At 40.2% G+C, this 20001-nt stretch overlaps 1 protein-coding gene across 2 annotated transcripts in view; it reads right to left on the bottom strand.

Moving 5' to 3' along the window:
- The window catches only part of LOC140197572 (teneurin-3-like), a 2811066-nt gene that overhangs the window by 2597233 nt on the left and 193832 nt on the right, over window positions 1–20001 (bottom strand). The window contains exon 1 of one of the 2 annotated variants that reach the window (XM_072257692.1): window positions 1720–1929. The exons of the other annotated variant lie outside the window; for it this stretch is intronic. The gene's annotated coding sequence lies outside the window, so the exon portion shown is untranslated. Of the gene's footprint in view, window positions 1–1719; window positions 1930–20001 lie in introns of those variants that run through there. 2 annotated transcript variants of the gene reach the window in all.

Genomic DNA, 20001 nt, shown 5'->3' with positions numbered 1-20001 from the left:
ACCCCATGATGCTGTGCCAACCAATATAAACATACCTCACAATTAATCTAACCCTTCCCTCTTCCATACATCACCATTTTTCTTACTCAATTGTTTCCCATTGCAATGTTTTTTTTGCCTTCTTCTTAAATCCAGATTGAATATCGTTTTGAAACTTACTAACGAGAGTTAATCCTATCAGTGCCAAACTCTCCTTATAGTTGACCCCCTCACCCCCACCAACTGCCGCTACAACAGGTTTTAAATTGACTTTCTTGTCGATAGCTGCAAGTCACTCCTATCAATTAAATCCACTCCTACTTTGTTCTTAAAGAGTACCAATCATTGCTCTAAATTAAACAAACCTGTTGAAGACTGTTATAATACATATTGGGCAAATACTTTTGGCGGACACATAGCTTGTAAGACATGTAAATAAATATATTGTGTTTAAGTCATTATAACATCATTGAAAACTTTTATGTCATGGTCTATTTTGCTTTCAAGTTTTCTTCAAATTTTTATTTGATTCCACATTTACTTCATTTTAATTCTCTTTTAAACTTAACCTTCATCACATTCTTTCCTTTCAATAAAGACTTTGGCAAACTTGAGAAATGTCAATATTTAACACACAGTTAACTCACTAATTTTAATGTATGCTTCCTACACGGTGTTATGACATATAGTAAAAATTTGTAATTATGAATTCATCATTTTCCAAAGTTGCTATCTAATACTGGCACCTTTTCAGTTAAACAGTTATATATTCTTTTGCATTCTCTATTCCTTAGGAAACAGAAGTGGAAGGAGTGGTTAAATTTTCAAACTAAATGTTAACTTGGGGATTTTTAACAAGACCTGATCTAAAAATTGAACACCTAAACATATCTTGCTATGATTGGTATTGACTGAATGATTTGTATTTTTTGATCTGATGGGAGGTTACCAATCTGAAGTGTTAAATCTCTTCAAAGCAGTTATTCAATTTTCAAAAAAATGCATGAGCCTTTCCTATTTTTATCAAAGTTCTAACATTCATGCCCATCAATAGTATGAAAGCTCCCTTAGCAGCCTGAAGGCATGTTTCATTAACAACTGCAAACAGAACTCATTTTCTGGCAAAGAAAAATAACTCTGGACAGCTGCAAGTATGTTCTGTAACAGCCTCAGCCTGAATATCTCTTCTAAAAGATAAAAGATGCACTGTAACTTCATTTTGCTTAACTCAGTGTTTAATACTGACCACTGCTTCAACGGGCAACACTTAAAAATGCAAACTGAAGAGCAACAAGTCCTGTGGAAAGACAGAAATGAGTCACAGTCAGCAGTGACAATCTCTTGAGTATCAATGCTATTATTCTTCACATGTATCTGTGCTCCTCACAGAAATATCTTAACATTCAGACGCATTTTCGTCCTAAGGAGAATATATTTATCTCTTAAAGAGAATAGCTTTTGTCTTCACAGATTTATTCAGAGCTCATGATAGATGCGGTCATAATTCACAGTTAATTTTCTAGACAAACAAAGCATACTGCACAAGTAGGTATTATTTTCAAAATAGCAGATCTGGCTATGGGCAACAAAATAGCTGATTTCTTTAACTCACATATTAGGGCTACAAGTAAGTAATTTAAAAAAAAATAAGCATAGTTTAATGGCTAAGGGCTAAATTCCTCTGAATTCAAAATGCAATGACACACACAGTGACAGTGTATATGGTGCAGAGTAGAATACCTGCAAAGTACTGGTATAGCTTCAGCAGGTTGTCTGATGGTCTGAAGTGTGCTCAGGTGTCCAGGTAGACAAAATGTACAACACGCTGGCAAAGGCAGAAACCCTCTTTGATGATGCAGACTACAGAAGTCCTTGTGCATACAGGAAAACTCTTGAAAAATTCACTTCACGCGAACACGGTCTGTGTGACTTTCTCTTTGCGCTGGTCCTGTTTTGCTGCTTGTCACTTCTTGAAACTTGCATGACTAACATTGGCTATGATGTTGAAGCAAAGGATTCAGCCTGACAGCTCTCCTGTCCCTACAATGGTGAGAATCCGGCAAACCAGTCGCTGGTATCTGGCCAGGCTCCTATATGTTCCTCGAGAAGAAAACTGCAGCACTGATAGTGCCTGGATGTATGAGAGAGAAATAACAGCCTACTGAATCGGTATCATATAAACACATTCTGTCACCGGTGATTTAGAGCTAGTGAGTATGTTAATGGTCTTCTGCTGGTTTCTATCTTCACTCATCTGATGTTAATATGTCAAGGGAATAACCTTTTATGCTGGTTCAGACACCAGCACGCATTACACTAATGGTTGATGCTAGCATACGCTGCAGGAGCTCAATGGTAACTAGCTTCATCTATTCCAGGGTTAAATGACACAGCAGCAATGAGCAGGCAGCCTGCCCAGCAATAATCATTTACTCTTCATAACGATCTATGTAGCCTGTCATTAACAGGGGAACAGCAGATTAGAACACAGAAATATTAATTAATATCTTTTTGAATGTTGAAGTGAAAAGAACCAGCAGACAGATTTTCTGAAGTTTCCTACTTGCAAGTAACATAATTTATAAAAAAGACAATTTGGACAGTTTTCTCATGTTTATTGCAAGCATTTCCATGTTAGCTTATCATGTCTGATTAACTATAAATATATTAAAAATGAAATAAAAATAAATTATTTATAGAATATTAATTATTACCTTACCATGCTTTATTTCCAAGGACTATAGCAGCAAAATGTATCCAGGTTTTTGGAATCTCATATGTCCTTCTAAATAGAAAGAACTCCCAATTTAATTCAGGGACATCAATATAAAGAAATGAGATCAATGAGCTCTGATCATCACCTTTAGATAATTTGGCTTTTACAAACGCAAAAAGACGAGGCTTACAAATTATTATCTGTGAAGGCAATAATCACAGACTCCATAATGCATTACTTTACAAATCTTAGTTATTTCTTGTTTTCCTTCATTAAAAACCATGGAATATTTTGGCATTGTTTCAGACTTGAACAAGCAAAATAAAACCTCATTAAATTTTGAATGGATCATTTGCCATTTTGCTTTCATTCCAGAAAACTTAAAAAGCTGGCTGGAATAAATTAATACCAATGCTGTGCCAACAACAGAGTGTATTCCTCAATATGTCATTTGTAGGGCTTTTGATATGTAGCAATTTTTTTTATGAATGGTGAAATCTCATTTCCACCAGAACAATACTCTGATAAATTACAGAAGGCAACAGTAAAATATTAGAAATATATGATCGATGTTGCACCAAAATATCAACACCAAAGCCTTCTTACTCTGAGTCCTACTTAGGGACTGAGTATCTTAAATGACTGCCCTAACTTGATGCTTTAAAGCATCTCAGCAACTTGGAGCGCAGATCTGAAATAATGAGTTAAAAGAAATAGAACATAGAATGTTACGGCACAGTCCAGGCCCTTTGGTCCATGATACTGTACCAATCTTAACCTACTCTAAGATTAATCTAACCCTTTCCTTCTATATACTCTCAGAGTTTCTTAAGTGCCCCTAACGTATCTTCCTCTTCCACCACCCCTAGCAGGATATTAAATAGGACAGAGTTAAACTTAATTTTGATCCCAGTATTCACTTTAGATAAAATTCTTTCAAGTTTTTTTGGACCTTCTCCAGTGCTTCAATATTTTGTTGCCTGGAGACAGGAATTACATGCAATACTACAAATACAGCCCCAGCAAGATCCTGAAATGGGGCACATGAATATACTGGATATGTATGTAAATACCACCATCCCTGCTGGGGAATGTAAATTCAGTTCATTAAGAATATTTGGAATTAAAAAGCTGGTGGTAGTATGGTTGATCGTGCAAGCACTGATGTTCGTAAAAGCTTATCTGACTCATTGTTATCCTTTAAGCAAAGAAATCTTCTATCCTTACCCACAACGGCCTATATGAGATCCAGACCCACAGCAGTGTGTATTTGACCCTTAATTGCTCTGCAAAGTGGCCTAGAAAGCTGCTCACCACTCACTCACATTAAAAGCTGCCGTACACTGAACTGCATGGACTGCAATGGTTCAAGAAGGTGACTCAACACCTCCATCTCAAGGGCAATTAGAGATGGAAAATAAATACAAGCCTTGCCAGCAATATCCACTTCTCATGAATAAATTAAAACAAAAGGAATTTAATATAACCTCCCTGTATGCACCAGTTCCTCCAGAAATAAATTTCACCATTTTGTTTGGAACCTCTTTGGTGTTATCAAATTGTGTTGCTAATTTTAGCCATCAATTTATCTTTAATCCCTAATCACATTGCTCGTCTGCTCCTTTTTATTCTTCCCTTCCAAATAACCTCAAGGTTAACTGTCGATCCAGAAAGGAAGAGATTAGATGGTATAAAAGGAATGCTTAGTGATTTTAATCACATTGAGACAAATTCTAGGCAGGCAAAATGTTTCAGAAGAGACGCCCAACATGCAGATGAACTGGACATCAAAACCCTTACCAAATAAGGGGATAAGGTGTCTGTGTGTGACAGATCTCTCACTTGCTGCTGCCGGGTAAAGTTGTCTGCGTGTGATTATCTCTTGCTCGTTGCTCTCAAGGGAAGGCCTCTGCGTTCAAGTGGTCTCTCTCTCCCTTGACACTGTTGGAGGATGCTACCGAAGTTCTGAGATTTGGACTTGTAAAGTTTTATGCTTTTATATATTCTGTGTTTTGCCTGTTCTTTCTTCTTGCCATTTGGTCCGAATTGTTAGTTTTTTTGTGTGATGGGGAGGGTTTGGAATTTGGGCTTTGACGTTCTTGCTACTTGCACGATTTGTTTTTCTGCATGGGGGGTGGGAGGTGATGTTCTTGTTGTCGTAAATGTGACTTCTTTTTTTCACATGGGGGTGTTTAATGACCGTGTTGCTGTTTGCGAGATTTGTTTTTATTTGTACGGGGGTGGGGGGGGATCAGTTGAAGTTTCTCCATGAATGACTTCCATGGTTTTCTTTGTTTTGTGGCTCTCTGGGGAAGACACATCGCAGAGTTGTATACTGCGTATGCACTTTGATAATAAATGAAACCTTGGAATCTTTCAGTCACGTAACGATATTGAGGCAATGGGTTAAATTAACTGGATATGGTTTGGGAAAAGGACAAAACAAAATAATCTATTTATGATATTAATAACAATGGGATAATTGCTCAAATGTAATATTTGTATGTAATTTAGTCTATGAAGTAAGGACAACCTACATTATATAGGGCTTTGATGAAATTTGGTGTAATCTAAACTACTTTAACGGCAAAATGGAAATTATGGAATACAATGATTGCTCCAAGGTAGGAAACTTAACAACAGATTTAAACACAGGGTTAGGTTAACCATCTCTTTCTTGACATGATTGGGCATGATTGACCAAATAGCTATCATCTGCATTGAACTCTATTCCAGAAATGTTGGAAAAATTTGTGACAAGATGACTTCATCTACTTACATGGAATCAGTTGTTAGCCATGAAGTGATAAAAATTCTCATAGCTTGTCCCTACATGCACCATACAAGAATTTGACTGATCAGAAAGAGCAAACTAATCAGCAGCATTTGGAGGGACAAAGACTTAGCACAGACTCAGACCAGACTGTGAAACAGTTTCTTCCCCCAAGCCATTAGACTCCTCACTCAACGGAACACCACTTCACTCCCTTTGCAATTTTTGCTCATTTCTTTCTCAATTCGTGCTAAAACATTGTTTACATTGATTACATTTACATCATTTATTATTATATTGTAATTTGTACCTTACTGTGCCTATTGTCTTGTTTATTAATACCAGTGTCTATCAGGAATAAAGGACCTCCTACCTACAATGCACAGAATGAACACCATATACAAGATTCCATGCTCCAACTGTGTCAAGCATTATATTGGACAGACTGGTAGGAAGCTATCAACAAGGGTACATGAACCTGGCTGTAAGCCGTCATGATCAACTTTCCCTTATATCTACACATTGTGACAGTGAAGCATATCAATTCAACTGGACCAATGTCACTATCCTAGGCCAAGCCCGAGAATTCTTAGCGGCTTTTTTCTCCACACAGAATTCTATCAACAAGCACTTTGAAATGAACCCAGTTTACATCCCATTTCAGAGTCAAGTCGTCAGTCCAGACCCAAGAGCCAATTGACACCTGATTACACGTGTCAATCAATGAAGACGACATTAATCCTACACAAAGGTCAACTAACACAGCCTGGACAACAATTGTCCTGACAAAGGGTCTCGGTCTGAAACGTCGACTGTACCTCTATCTAGAGATGCTGCCTGGCCTGCTGCGTTCACCAGCAACTTTGATGTGTGTTGCTTGAATTTCCAGCAACTGCAGAATTCCTCGTGTTAACAATTGTCACCTAATCAGATTTTAACAAACCAATCGCGGATTACATAATTAGTAACGAATAGAAATGGCACAAATACCGCACCCCTTCCATACACACAAACCAACCAATCACAGGACACATAAAAGACGACTAATGCAGATCACCAACATTTCATTCGAAGATGCACTGATGATGTTGCCTAGCTGGATAACGAAATGTCTGCAAGCTAACAAGCCAGATCAGTGAGCCACTCAACAATGACATCTGCTCCTATATCTTTTAATCTTATGATTGAGAAAAACTTGCTCCCACTCCATTTTTAGTGGATTTTGGAATGTCTAACAAGGCCAATGTGGGAACCAGTCTCTTCCTAGATAAGTCAGTAAGTGACCTTTGGGATGAGTAGGTGAGCTGGCACACACCTTCCATTGCTTATGCAGGGATTTTCTGTGTTTACATGGAGACTTAAGGTTCTGAATGCCATCCCAAATGCTCATTCTCCAATTTGAGTGGTTATGGGAAAAGGATGACAAAGAGTCTTTGAATGTTGCTCTTCTTCTAGGAAGCTTTGAGCATATTGAACCTTTTTCTCCTTCTCTGGTCATCTCCTCTTTTTACTGCAGAGCTCAGAATAGAGTGCCTGCTTCAAGAATCAGATGTCAGGCAGTGTACAGAATAAGTTTTGAAATATATGCATCTGGCAAGGCATTTCAAATGGAGCACTGATAACTCTAAGGAATTGCTGCAGGTTAAATAGCATAACATTAACATAGATTATTCCATAAAAAGATGAAAAAGAGATCTGAAAAAAATCACATGGATAACAATGACTGATGAAGTCTTTTGATTTTAGTGACCAAGTAATATTGAGGGCCAAAATGTGATAAACCTTCCTGTTTCTCTGGGAATCATGTCATGAGAATCTTTATTTCTAAATTTACCTGTACAAATAGATGCAGAATGACTTGGCTGAAAAATGCCAGTTCTGATTATACCGCAGTGGATTGACAATATGCAAGCCTCACCATCGTCTCAGTTAGAAGGAAGAGTTGAGTGCATTTTTCACTTCTTCAGCCTTGAAAAGAGGCAAATGGAAAGAGGCCATTAAGAATTTTCTGATGTACTATTTAAATTAGTGAAGGACAACTCAAAGTGTTCTTTCAGAGTAATTCATGACTGGGCGAAATGTATGCAACATATAACATATGTGTATGACTGGAAGTATTACAAAAGACTCTGGGACAAAAAGGAACAGCCTTCCTTCTTGTAAGAAAAGGAGAAAATCTCTAGGCTCCAAAGGACAATTGCCAGATATTAGCCCAGTCCATCACAGGAACAGCCCTCCCCACCATTGGGCACATCTACAAGGAGTGCTGCAACAGGAAAGCAGCTTCCATCACCAAGAACCCCCACCATCCAGGCCATGCTCTCTTCTCACTGCTGCCATTGGGATGAGGTACAGGAGCTTGAGGTCCCACACCATCAGGTTCAGGAACATGGATCACATCCAACCATCAGGCTCCTGAAGCAGGATCTGGGCGTGAGTGGATAACTTCACTCAACTCAACACTGAACTGATTCCATAACTGATGGACTCACTTTCATGTTGGAAGTATTATTTATTTATTTTAATAATAATAATTATGATTATTTGTTTTCTTGTGTTTGCACAACTTCTTTTGCACATTGATTGTAAGTCTGTGCATAGTTTTTCACTGATTCTGTTGATTTTCTTTGTTTTACTGTGAATGCTTCAAATAAATGAACCTCATGGTGGTATATGGTGACATATACATACTTCGATATTAAAATTATTTTGAACTTTTGAACTTTGAACCTTTCTGGCATTGTGCCTGTCGTCAATTATCAAAGTAGTTGGCAGACAACCAATGTTCCGGAGCCAGCAGACTGCCTGGGACAAACAATACGTGAATGTAACATCCTGGCCAGATCCTAAGGAGGCTAAATCTCAACAAAGTCACCTCAGAACAGACTGACTGGGAGTTTTCTACCATACACTATATGGCTTTGTCCCTTTGAGATCGGGCAGAAATGTGTCATCGACCATTGTACAAAACTGGTGGAAGTGTTTCAGCTATAGTTTTATGTATCCCAACCCAACCCAACTTTTGTTTCTAATAATCCTAATGGCTGACAGCAAACCATGAGTAATCACTTGCAATACTCACATTTTGCATGACCTCTCATATTAATTTTCATCACCTCTTATACAGTCAGGTCATATCATTAATCTCATTCTAAGTAACGTGCCTGCAGCTCTATTCCACCACCATAAGTTACTTTAAACTATACATTGCACTGGTCAAATGAAGCTTTCAGTTCTGCATAACAAGGCATAAGGTAAGGATTAGTTTTAGAGTTGAAAATAAGCCCGTCCAGACTGGTAAATTATCCGGTAAGAAAGAGTTTACAAAATAGTACAGATGGGTTAAATTGGTATTGTTAGCACCATAGCTGTAACGGTAAGGAACTAAAATTACTTTCATCACTAAGTGTTTAAAAAAAAAGCTAAACTTGGAAGTATTAGTGGCTTGAAACCTTGATCTCTTGAATTTTCAATAGATCAATAACTTATCCTTCCATGCTGGGGCATGAATTACGGCAATACAAAAGATGGCTGTGTGGTTGATTATAAGGAACAAGGTTTGAGCAGGAGGAAGATATTAGAACGGGGTTAGGACTGGTAGAGTGGTGCAGCTAGCACTGACTCGGAGCTCCGGTGAATCTGGCATCAATCCTGACCTCCTGCGTTGGAGTTTGCTCAATTAATTACCCACTGCAAATTGCCCCTAACTTGGAGTAGAATCTGGGACAACTAATGAGACAATGGAGAGAATAAAATGGGAATAGAGTAGGATTAGTGTCAATGAATGTTTCAGAATCAGAATCAGAATCAGGTTTATTATCTCTGGCATGTGTTGTGAAATTTGTTAACTTAGCAGCAGCAGTTCAATGCAATTGATAATATAGAAGAAAAAAATAATAATTATTATTATTACAATATACATATATTGAATAAATCAAAAATTGTGCAAAAACCAGAAATAATATATATTTTAAAAGTGAGGTAGTGTTCAAGGGCTCAATGTATATTTAGGAATCGGATGGCAGAGGGGAAGAAGCTGTTACTGAATTGCTGACTGTGTGCCTTCAAGCTTCTGTACCTCCTACCTGATGGTAACAGTGAAAAAGGGCATGCCCTGGGTGCTGGACGTCCTTAATAATGGGCGCTGCCTTCCTGAGACACCGCTCCCTGAAGATGTCCTGGGTACTTTGTAGGCTAGTACCCGAGATGGAGCTGACTAAACTTACAACCCTCTGCAGCATTATTCGGTCCTGTGCAGTAGCCCCCCCCCCCCATACCAGACAGTGATGCAACCTGTCAGAACACTCTCTATGGTACATCTATAGAAATTCATGAGTGTATTTTTTGACAACCAAATCTCTTCAAACTCCTAATGGAGTTTAGCTGCTGTCTTGCCTTCTTTATAACTGTATTGATATGTTGGGATCAGGTTAGATCCTCATATATCTTGACATCCAGGAACTTGAAACTGATCACTCTCCCTACTTCTGATCTCTCTATGAGGATTGGTATGTGTTCTGTCATCTTACCCTTCCTGAAGTCTACAATCAGCTCTTTTGTCTTACTGACATTGAGTGCCAGGTTGTTGCTGCGATACCACTTCGCTAGTTGCTATATCTCGATCCTGCACACCCTCATCACCGTCTGAAATTCTACCAACATTCGTTGTACCTTCAGCCAATTTATAGGTAGCATTTGAGCTATGCCTAGGCACACAGTCATGTGTATATAGAGAGGACAGCAGTGGGCTAAGCACACACCCTGAGGTGCACCGGTGTTGATCGTCAGCAAGATGGAGATATTATCACCAATCCACACAGATTGTGGTCTTCTGGTTAGGAAGCTGAGGATCCAATTGCAGAGGGAGGTACAGAGGCCCAGGTTCTGCAACTTCTCTGAGGTATGGCTGATGAACAGCATCATGACATAGGGGTTTGTGTTGTCCAGGTGGTCTAAAGCCGTGTGAAGAGTCATTGAGATTGCATCTGCCGTTGACTTATTGTGGCGATAGGAAAATTGCAATGGGTCCAGGTCCTTGCTGAGGCAGGAGATCAGTCTAGTCATGACCAACCTCTCAAAGCATTTCATCACTGTAGATGTGAGTGCTTCTGGGCGATAGCCATAAAGGCAGCTCACATTATTCTTCTTAGGCACTGGTATAATTGTTGCCTTTTTGAAGCAACTGGGAACTTCCGCCCATAGCAGTGAAAGGTTGAAAACATCCTTGAATACTCCTGCCAGTTGGTTGGAACATTTTTTCAGAGCCTTACCAGATACTCCATCGGGATCTTCCGCCTTGAGAGGGTTCACTCTCTTTAAAGATAGCCTAACATCAGCCTCTGAGACAGAGATCACAGGGTCATCAGGTACAGCAGGGATCTTCACAGCTGTAGTTGCGTTCTCCCTTTCAAAGTGGGCATAGAAGGCGATGAGCTCATCTGCTACTGAAGCATCAGTGCCATTCATGTCATTGGGTTTCGCTTTGTAGGAAGTAATGTCTTGCAGACCCTGCCAGAGTTGTCATACATCCGATGTCACCTCCAACCTCATTTTAAATTGTCTCTTCACCCTTGAAATAACCTTCCACAAATCATAGCTGGTTTTCTGGTCCAGACCTGGGTCACCGGACTTGAATACCACAGATCTAGTCATTAGTAGATGACATACTTCCTGCTTCATCCACGGCTTTTGGTTTGGGAATGTACAGTAAGTCGTTGTAGGCACATACTCACCCACACAGGTTTTAATGAAGTCGGTAACAACTGCAGCATATTCATGCAGATTCAAAGATGAATCCCTGAATAAGATCCAATCCACCAATTCAAAACAGTCCTGTAGGTGCTCCAGTGCTTCCCTTGTCCATACCTTCTTGGTTCTCACTGCTGGTGCTGCAGTCTTCAGTTTTTGCCTATACTTAGGGAATAGAAGTATAGCCAGGTGATCAGACTTCCAAAAGTGAGGGCATGGTATAGCAAGGTAGGCATTCTTGATGGGTGGTTTAACAATGGTCCAGTGTGTTGTTTCCTCTAGTATTGCATGTGATCTGTTGATGATAATTGCTTAATGACTTTTTCAGACTGGCCTAGTTAAAACCCCCATAATGATGGTTGTCGTAGTACTGAATTCGGACGATCAGCCAATGATCAGATTGAATGGTCTGCTCCATCTTTGATTTTCTATGTTTCCATAAGACCATAAGACATAAGAGTAGAATTACACCATTCAGCTTATCAAGTCTGCTCTGCCATTCCATCATGGCTGATTTGTTATCCCTCTCAACCCCGCTGAAATGCCTTCTCCCCTTAAGCCTTGATGCCCCTACTCATCAAAATTCTCTCAACCTCCATTTTAAATACACCTAGTGACTTGACTCTCCGTGGCAGTGGATTCCACAGCTTCACTATGCTCTAACTTAAAAAATTCCTCATCTTTGTGCTAAAGGGTCACCCTTCTATTTTGAGACTACGCCCTCTCGTCCTAGATTCCCCCACCATAGGGAACATCCATATTTCAATGTGTCGTGGGAGGAAAACTGGTGAATTCAATTCAGTCCAGGGGATGTGAGATAGAGCAAACAAGATAAGGGAATACATGATAAATAGTAGAATACAGGGAAATATAGAGAGGGAGAACTTGCTCACAACAAGGTAGCAGAACAGTTAAGGCGATTCAGAAAACATGTGACATACATAGTTTAATAGCTTTTTCAGAGAATATAAGAGGAGAAAGATAAGCCTTGAATTTACATAACACAAGTCAGGCCACCACTACTTTCATCTGTATTGTTCTGGTCACTGAATTATGGGAAGAATGTAGTCATAATGCAAAAGGTACAGGGAAAATGAATGAGGTTGCTGTTGCTGCTGGATAAGTTTAGTTATAAAGGAAAATTGTTTTCACACGCTGTCCTGCTTGGAAGCACATACTATGAAATATAAATTACCCATCTATGGCTGACGACAAAGATAAGAGGAATTCTGAGAGAGCAAAGGCCTGAAGCACTTTTATTTGCATACTAAATAATCTATTTTCTCATAATAGCACAACACATTATTATAATGTAATGCACATTATAATGGAGGACCTTCATTGCTGCCCTAAATGCCAGCGGCACAATGGGCAGTCAGTAAGTAATGCACATTACAGAACATGCACAGATCATATGGTTCAATATATCGATAAACTGTTGGACTGTTAGTAATTTTACAGAAGGTAATTCTGTCATTTTGAATACAGCTTCAAAATTCAAAGGAGATACACGTTATCGAAAGGAGGTGATATTCAGATAGAGCCACTTACTACAAAGGTTTTAAGGATATATTTACGAGGCTAGGTGTCTGCTGATCTCTTCTCCCGCATCAGGTCCATATCATCCTTCAACCATGTGCCTGCTTACTCACAATGATCTCTGACAGACACCAGCAATCTTAAAATTCTCATCCTCGGCATTGTCTTCCCCCATTCTAGGAGTAATTACCTCCTCCCATGTTACAACCTGCTCAATAATCTTTACTCTTCCTGTTCTGCATTCATGATCATTCTCAGTTTCCTTAATCTACCACTACCAGTTATGTTTCAAGGTAAATGAACACGAGTTCTAGAAATGCCACTCAAGATCTCTCAAGGTCTATCATCTCCTCTTGGGTTAACCTTTTGGCAACTTTTTTTCTGATGTCTGCTCATGTGCTGTGGTTTCAGATTTTGTCTGAAAATGCTCCTGTGAATTGCCTCGCTGCCTTTTAAAAGTGATATTTAATGAAAATGGATATTTATGGCTGTGGGAGAAAATAAGGTATTTCAGAGCAGGGAGGTGGAGTGGAGATTAGTAAACTGGACCAGCCTCATGATAACTAATATATTTTTATGGCCCCAAAAAAATTCTAATCTGATATCTTCCTAAAATCTGAAAGGAAAAGAGAATTCTATAAGAGGAAAATATTACAGTAATGTATTGTTTAATTGACTTGGGGTGTTTTTTTGGGTCTCTTGGATAAAGTTCTGTTGAAAAATTGCATTACAAAAGTGCCCCTATCAATCACGAAGCATCATTATGTCTCTAACCGAGGCAAGTAACACTGGTAATAGGTCACTAAAATAGATTACATTTGGAAGCACATTAAGTTGTCAGAGAAACTGAGTACATAAGTACAATAAACCGCAAAATAAATATAAATGCAGCACTTCTGCAGGCAATAGGAAAATGGACAAGAGTGAGACTCTTAGAGACAAGAGTGAGAAACAGAAATTTGTACTAATGGAGGAGGCCATTTGCCCCATTGTGATAATGTTGGTTGAAAATGAGCCTTCTCATCTCCACGTTCCTTGGTTCTTGTCTTGTTTACAGTGGCACTTCAACTGTTCCTCCAGGTGGTTGTTCAAGGTAAGAAGGTGTCCTGCCTGCCTCTGCCATTCTTTCAGCTGGATCATTCCAGGTTTGTGGAATACACTGGGTTTCCTTTAACTTGTAACAGCAACATTTAAGAGACATGGATAAGACAGTTTTAGATGTGCATGGGTCAAATGTGGGTAAAAGTGTCAGGCATTTGTTTTCTGTGTTGTGCGTTTATTATGTTTATTATGGTAGTTAGTCATGTGGGCAAGGTTGTGGTAGAAGTGAATCGTGCTTTGTCTGGGGCAGTTAGGGCTAGAAGCCACCGGGAGTAATATCTTTTTGTTGACCGCTTAATTATATTTAAGTGCACTTAACCCCGCTTAAGTACATTTAATATCGCTAGTTTTAGTTTCATTAGCTTTATCGCTTCAAGATTGTTTTGCTAGTTACTAATAAAGGATTGAATACATTTCTTCAACTTTGAACATTATTATTATTGGATTGAATCTGTAGGTGCATCATGCAGGATAACTTCCCGTTCTTGGTCTCCAACAGCGGCATTGGTTTGTTCAAGTAGCTGCTACAAGTTGAGGTGGACTTCTCGGTTGAGTTGGACTGAAGAGCTTGTTTCCATGCTATGACTCCCCTTAAATCCTACCGCTTTTGTCTTAAATTATCGACAGGTAAAACAGGAGAGGATGGATTGAGGGAGTGGAGTGAAAGACTGAGACAAAGTGGAGGAGAGGTATACAAATCGAGGAAGAGATGGATGTGTGAGAGCAATTGTGCTCCGGCTTTTCTTTCTCTATCCTTCCTTTCAACAATACAACTCACCCCTTCCCCTCACCACTACCTTTCTTCCCCTCAAACCCAGGACAGGCATTGCTTGCAATTTGCTGTACAAATATCGTTGATGTGTTTTCACTCCCATTGCCTCAATAGTATAAATTCAAGAGATTTAAAAAAAAAACTACTGGTGCTGGGAATCTAAAACAAAAGTGCTGAACAGTCAAAGTCAAAAAATGCACAAGTGCATGTACAGATGCAATGAAAAACTGACTTGCAGGCCATATTTATGCCTTTATTCCTTCTATCAAAGTGCATGATCATATTCCCTACTCTGTATTCCACTTGCCATTTCTTTACTCATTGTCCCAACTATCTAAGTCATTCTGTAGACTCCATGTTTCCCAATGCTCCTGCTCCTCTACTTATCTTTGTATCGCCCACAAACCTGGCCATCAATTCTGGAATCCATTTCATTAACATGGAAAATGAAAGGTAGTGGACCTGTAGGTTTTTGCTTTATAGTTAAGAAAATCTGTAACAACTCATTTACTGTACTCCAAACACTGAATACGAAGTGCGGTAAAAATACCTCACGTAATTATGTCATCACATCAGGCCAGCCTCTTATAGTAAACCCAAACTCAATGTCAGTGGCTGTGAATGATGATGTACATTTCCACCAGTGACATTATCCTACAATCCAACACCAACGCTTGCAGAACACCACTAGTTATCAACAGCCAATCAGAAAAGGTAATGATCCTGCATTTATTTAGCTTAATCTTTCTATCAAAACTGGTTCATTGCACGGTAAAAATCCAGAATCACCTGTTCCTTACTGGACTCGATCACATGTTACTCTAAAAAGCCATCTCATAGGCATTCTACAAGTACTTTCTCCTGGGATCCAGCACCAATCTTATCTTCCAAGACTACCCGCATATTGAAGTCCCCTATGACCACAGTAACACTGTCTTTTTAGCATGCCCTTGTTTTAATCCAGTTGTAATTTGAACCCCATATCCTGTCTACTACTTAGGGGCCTGAAAATAACTTCTATCGGGGTCTTTATGCCTTACACAGTTTCCTAAATTGAGCCATGATTCTAATTTTCCGATCCTATGTCACTTCTTTGAGTGGTGAGGCGGTGAGGCGCTCATTCCCCCTGATAGCCTGCACATCACCTTTGGGCAAGGTGTGGCACCTGCTTAGCAACTTTCTTCCTCCCTCCCACCCCCACCCATCAGGGTCACGTGAAGCCAGGGAAGCAGGTGGTGGATATTTGTATGAGCAGCTGGTGCATACCATAAGTACTGGTTATGCGACCACTGACTCTAGGCAGACAATCTCTGAAGAGATTTCATAAAGGCTGTCGAAGGGAAATCACTTCTGTAGAAAATTTGTCAAGAACAATCATGTTCAGTGACATGATCGCCCATTTCATACGACACAGCACATAAAGATGATGATGTCACTTCTTCCCAAGAATTTTATTTCATTTTTAAACAGTAGAGTCACCCCTGTCCCTCTGCCCAACTACCTGTCTTTTTAATTGGATGTGTATTGTGGCCAAGTGGTTAAGGCGTTCGTCTAGTGATCTGAAGGTCGCTAGTTTGAGCCTCAGCTGTGGCAGTGTGTTTGTGCCCTTGAGCAAGGCACTTAACCACACATTGGCTCTAGTGTCTGTGCGAGGAGTGGCGCCCCACACAGACTTCCAATCTGCGCCTTGTAATGCATGAAAATGCCCAACGCAGGCCTCTCATGGTCTGATTCATTGTTCACTCCCCTCCCCCCCCCCGCCCCCGTATTCCTACATGTTTGGCTCCCAGCTCTGACCTTTGTCCAGCCTCGTCTCGGTGATGCTCACAACATTGTACCAGCCATTTCCTAACTGCACGATAAGGTCATCAGTAAGGGGAAGGGTCCCAGTACCAATCCCCATGGTCCATTTCTGGTCACAGGTCTCCAATCATAAAAACAACTTTCCACCATTACCTGAGAGAAGAAATAGCAGGATTGCCAGCAATTCCCTGCTCAGCTTACAGCAATTATTTTAAAATGTAGATTTATATGATTGCCTTGACTTTGGAAGACAGTGTCTCAAAATGACTGAAATGAGTAACCAGGCATCTCAAGTAGTAATTCATTCCACCTAATAGATACTGAAACAAATTTATTACATCCCTACATTTGCTCAATGCATTCTTACCACATACATTCATGGCACTCAATACACAAGTCACATTCTCTCCACAGTGACTCCTGATTATCCAGGGTAATGGAGAAAAGTGCCCCCATGATAATACAAGATCACAGATAATGCCAAATACAATAATAGTCACATCGTGCTTAATTTACAGTTTATATTTAAATAATATGATTCAAGGAGATTTCCTGACTGTGAGTGCAGCAAGGCAAATTTGGAAATTGATTACCTTCCAGCCATGTCAATGACTGGCCGCACCAGAACTCCAGCAGAGATGGTAATTATCTGCTCCAGAGTTTCAACAAGTAGAGTGACTGGCTTCCCGTAGAAACCCAGTGAGATTCTTGACCATCTGTCATGGTCTCTGGCTTGGAGAGTAGAATGCCACCCCAGGTGTCCAGCAGGTTGAAGGGCAAATGAGGGGTCATTTTGAATATTACTGTGGTGATATTGGTACATTATTATCACATGAACTAAGACACAGAGAAAAACTTAGTTTTGTAACTACCCATACAGATCATTTCAGAAACCTACTGTAAGCACTTTGTGGTAGTACAAGGGAAAGCAAGAACAAAATGCAGAAGGAAGTGTTATATTTACAGTTATGGAGAAATTGCAGTGCAGGTAGAGAGTAATGTGTAAGTAGAGCTACTAGGACTTGATGTTTCAATTCCTCTGGTAAGTAGGTGCTCTTGATGTCGGCAGTGGGTTTGGAGTGGTGACAAGGAGAGAGGGTAGTTACGTCATCGGGATCATCAGGTGGGCACTCTCCTTCTTTGACGTTTCGTTGATAAGCCCATGACGTCTCCAGAGGGCTCAACAGTGCTACCTGGCGTCCCAGATACACCCCTCTCAGTTCCATACCCTCCTGTCTTCATCTTGCAGCCCAGTTGTTGTCTTTCCTTTTAATCCAAATCCAATTGCTGCTTTCTTCTGCTGCATTTGACAAGGACTTGATTGCTTGTTGGAGGGAGTGACCCCTCACCCCCATCTTCTTCAATAGACTGGTCGTAGATGTAGCAACGAATCCCCTGCATCCCACTCCTACAGGGAAAATCTTGGTCTTCCAGCCATTCTGGGCAGCTTCAGTTGCCAGTTCAGAGTACTTAGTCTTTTTCCTCGCATAAGCTTCTGTGACACCATCTTCCCATGGTACTGTCAATTCCACAACATATGCCAGCTTGGCTGTTGTGGACCACAGGACCATGTCTGGCCGGAGTGTTGTAGCTGCAATGTCTGGTAGATTGTGAGATCAAGAGTTCATTTTCAATGTACAAGGTTGGAAAACAAACCAGCAGGACTGAGATCAGGATCAACAACAATGAGTGATGTGATTGGCCAAGATTCAACTTTATTTGTCACGTGTGTAGCAAAACATATAATGAAATGTGTTACTTGCACTAACAACCAACACATCCGACAGCATGCTTGGGGGCAGCCTGCAAGCGTCTCCACTCATTCCAGCACTAACGGAAATGTGCAGATTCTTTGAAAAAGTAGTGTAGCCAATCAGATTAAAAGAAAATTAATAGAATATGGATCAATACAGCACAGTACAGGCCCTTCAGCCCACGATGCTGTACCAATCTTTTAACGTACTCCAAAATCAATCTTGTGTGGTGGGGTGAAGGTAGGTCTCTACCAAAGGAGGTGTAAGGCACTCCATCCCTCTGCAAGCCTGCAGGTCACCCTTGGGCAAGGTGTGGCACCAGCTTAGCCCCCAATCAGGGTCACTTGAAGCCACGGGAGCAGGTGGAGGATGGTGGTATAAGCAGCTGGTGCATATCACAAGTACTAGCTACGCGAATCACTGCACCAGCTTGACAATCTCTGAAGAGTATTGTTAAAGGCTGGGGTCACCCGTATTGTAAAGACACTGCCCAGAAGAATACAATGGCAAACCACTTCTGTCGAAAAATTTTCCAAGAATGATCAAGGCCGTGGATAAGACCATGATCGCCCATGTCATGTGACACGCTGCTTAATGATGATGAAGAGCAATCTAACACTTGCCTCAAGTATAGCCCTCCTGTTTTCTTTCATCCATTAACAGAGGGATGGGATCACCAGCACAAACTGATTTGGATAAAGTGATCTTCTATGTTGGATGGAAGTATGGAAGATAACAATGAAATAATTCTTGTTGAAAAACTTTCAAGACTAATAACACTGCGTGTAATTAACTTTATAATTATTTTACTGAAAGTGAAATTAAACCTAAGGTATGAACTGCAGATGATGTTACAACCTGAAATAAACCTTCATAAAACTCGTAAAACCTGAAGATGTTTGAACATGTAGTGAAGGGAACAACACGGCTCTTCAAAAATAACCTTTTCAAAGTAGATGGGATGATTCGAAAATAATAATTAAGACTTAGAAAACTTGTTAGCACCTCACTAATCAAGACATGTTTCAATGGCTTAACGGTGGAAATAGAACCATAGAACATTACAGCACAGAAACAGGCCTTTTGGCCCTTCTTGGCTGTGCCGAACCATTTTTCTGCCTGGTCCCACTGACCTGCACACGGACCATATCCCTCCATACACCTCTCATCCATGTACCTGTCCAAGTTTTACTTAAATGTTATAAGTGAGCCCACATTACCACTTCATCTGGCAGCTCATTCCACACTCCCACCACTCTCTGTGTGAAGAAGCCCCCTCCTAATGTTCCCTTTAAACTTTTCTCCCTTCATCCTTAACCCTTGTCCTCTGTTTTTTTTTCTCCCCTTGCCTCAGTGGAAAAAGCATGCTTGCAGTCACTCTATCTATACCCATCATAATTTTATATACCTCTAACAAATCTCCCCTCATTTTTCTTTGCTCCAGGGAATAAAGTCCTAACCTATTCAACCTTTCTCTGTAACTCAGTTTCTCAAGTCCCGGCAACATCCTTGTAAACCTTCTCTGCACTCTTTTAACCGTATTAATATCCTTCCTGTAATTTGGTGACCAAAACTGCACACAATATTCCAAATTCGGCCTCACCAATACCTTATACAACCTCACCATAACACTCCAACTCTTATACTCAATACTTTGATTTATAAAGTCCAATGTACCAAAAGCTTTCTTTATGACCCTATCTACCTGTGACACCACCTTCAGGGAATTTTGTGTCTATATTCCCAGATCCCTCTGTTCGACTGCACTCCTCAGTGCCCTCCATTTACCTTGTATGTTCTACCTTGGTTTGTCCTT

This window comes from Mobula birostris, chromosome 5 (assembly GCF_030028105.1).
Source record: "Mobula birostris isolate sMobBir1 chromosome 5, sMobBir1.hap1, whole genome shotgun sequence".
Lineage (NCBI taxonomy): Eukaryota > Metazoa > Chordata > Chondrichthyes > Myliobatiformes > Myliobatidae > Mobula > Mobula birostris.
Note: the sequence above shows the minus strand (reverse complement) of the source record. Positions and strands in the feature narration are given on the sequence as shown.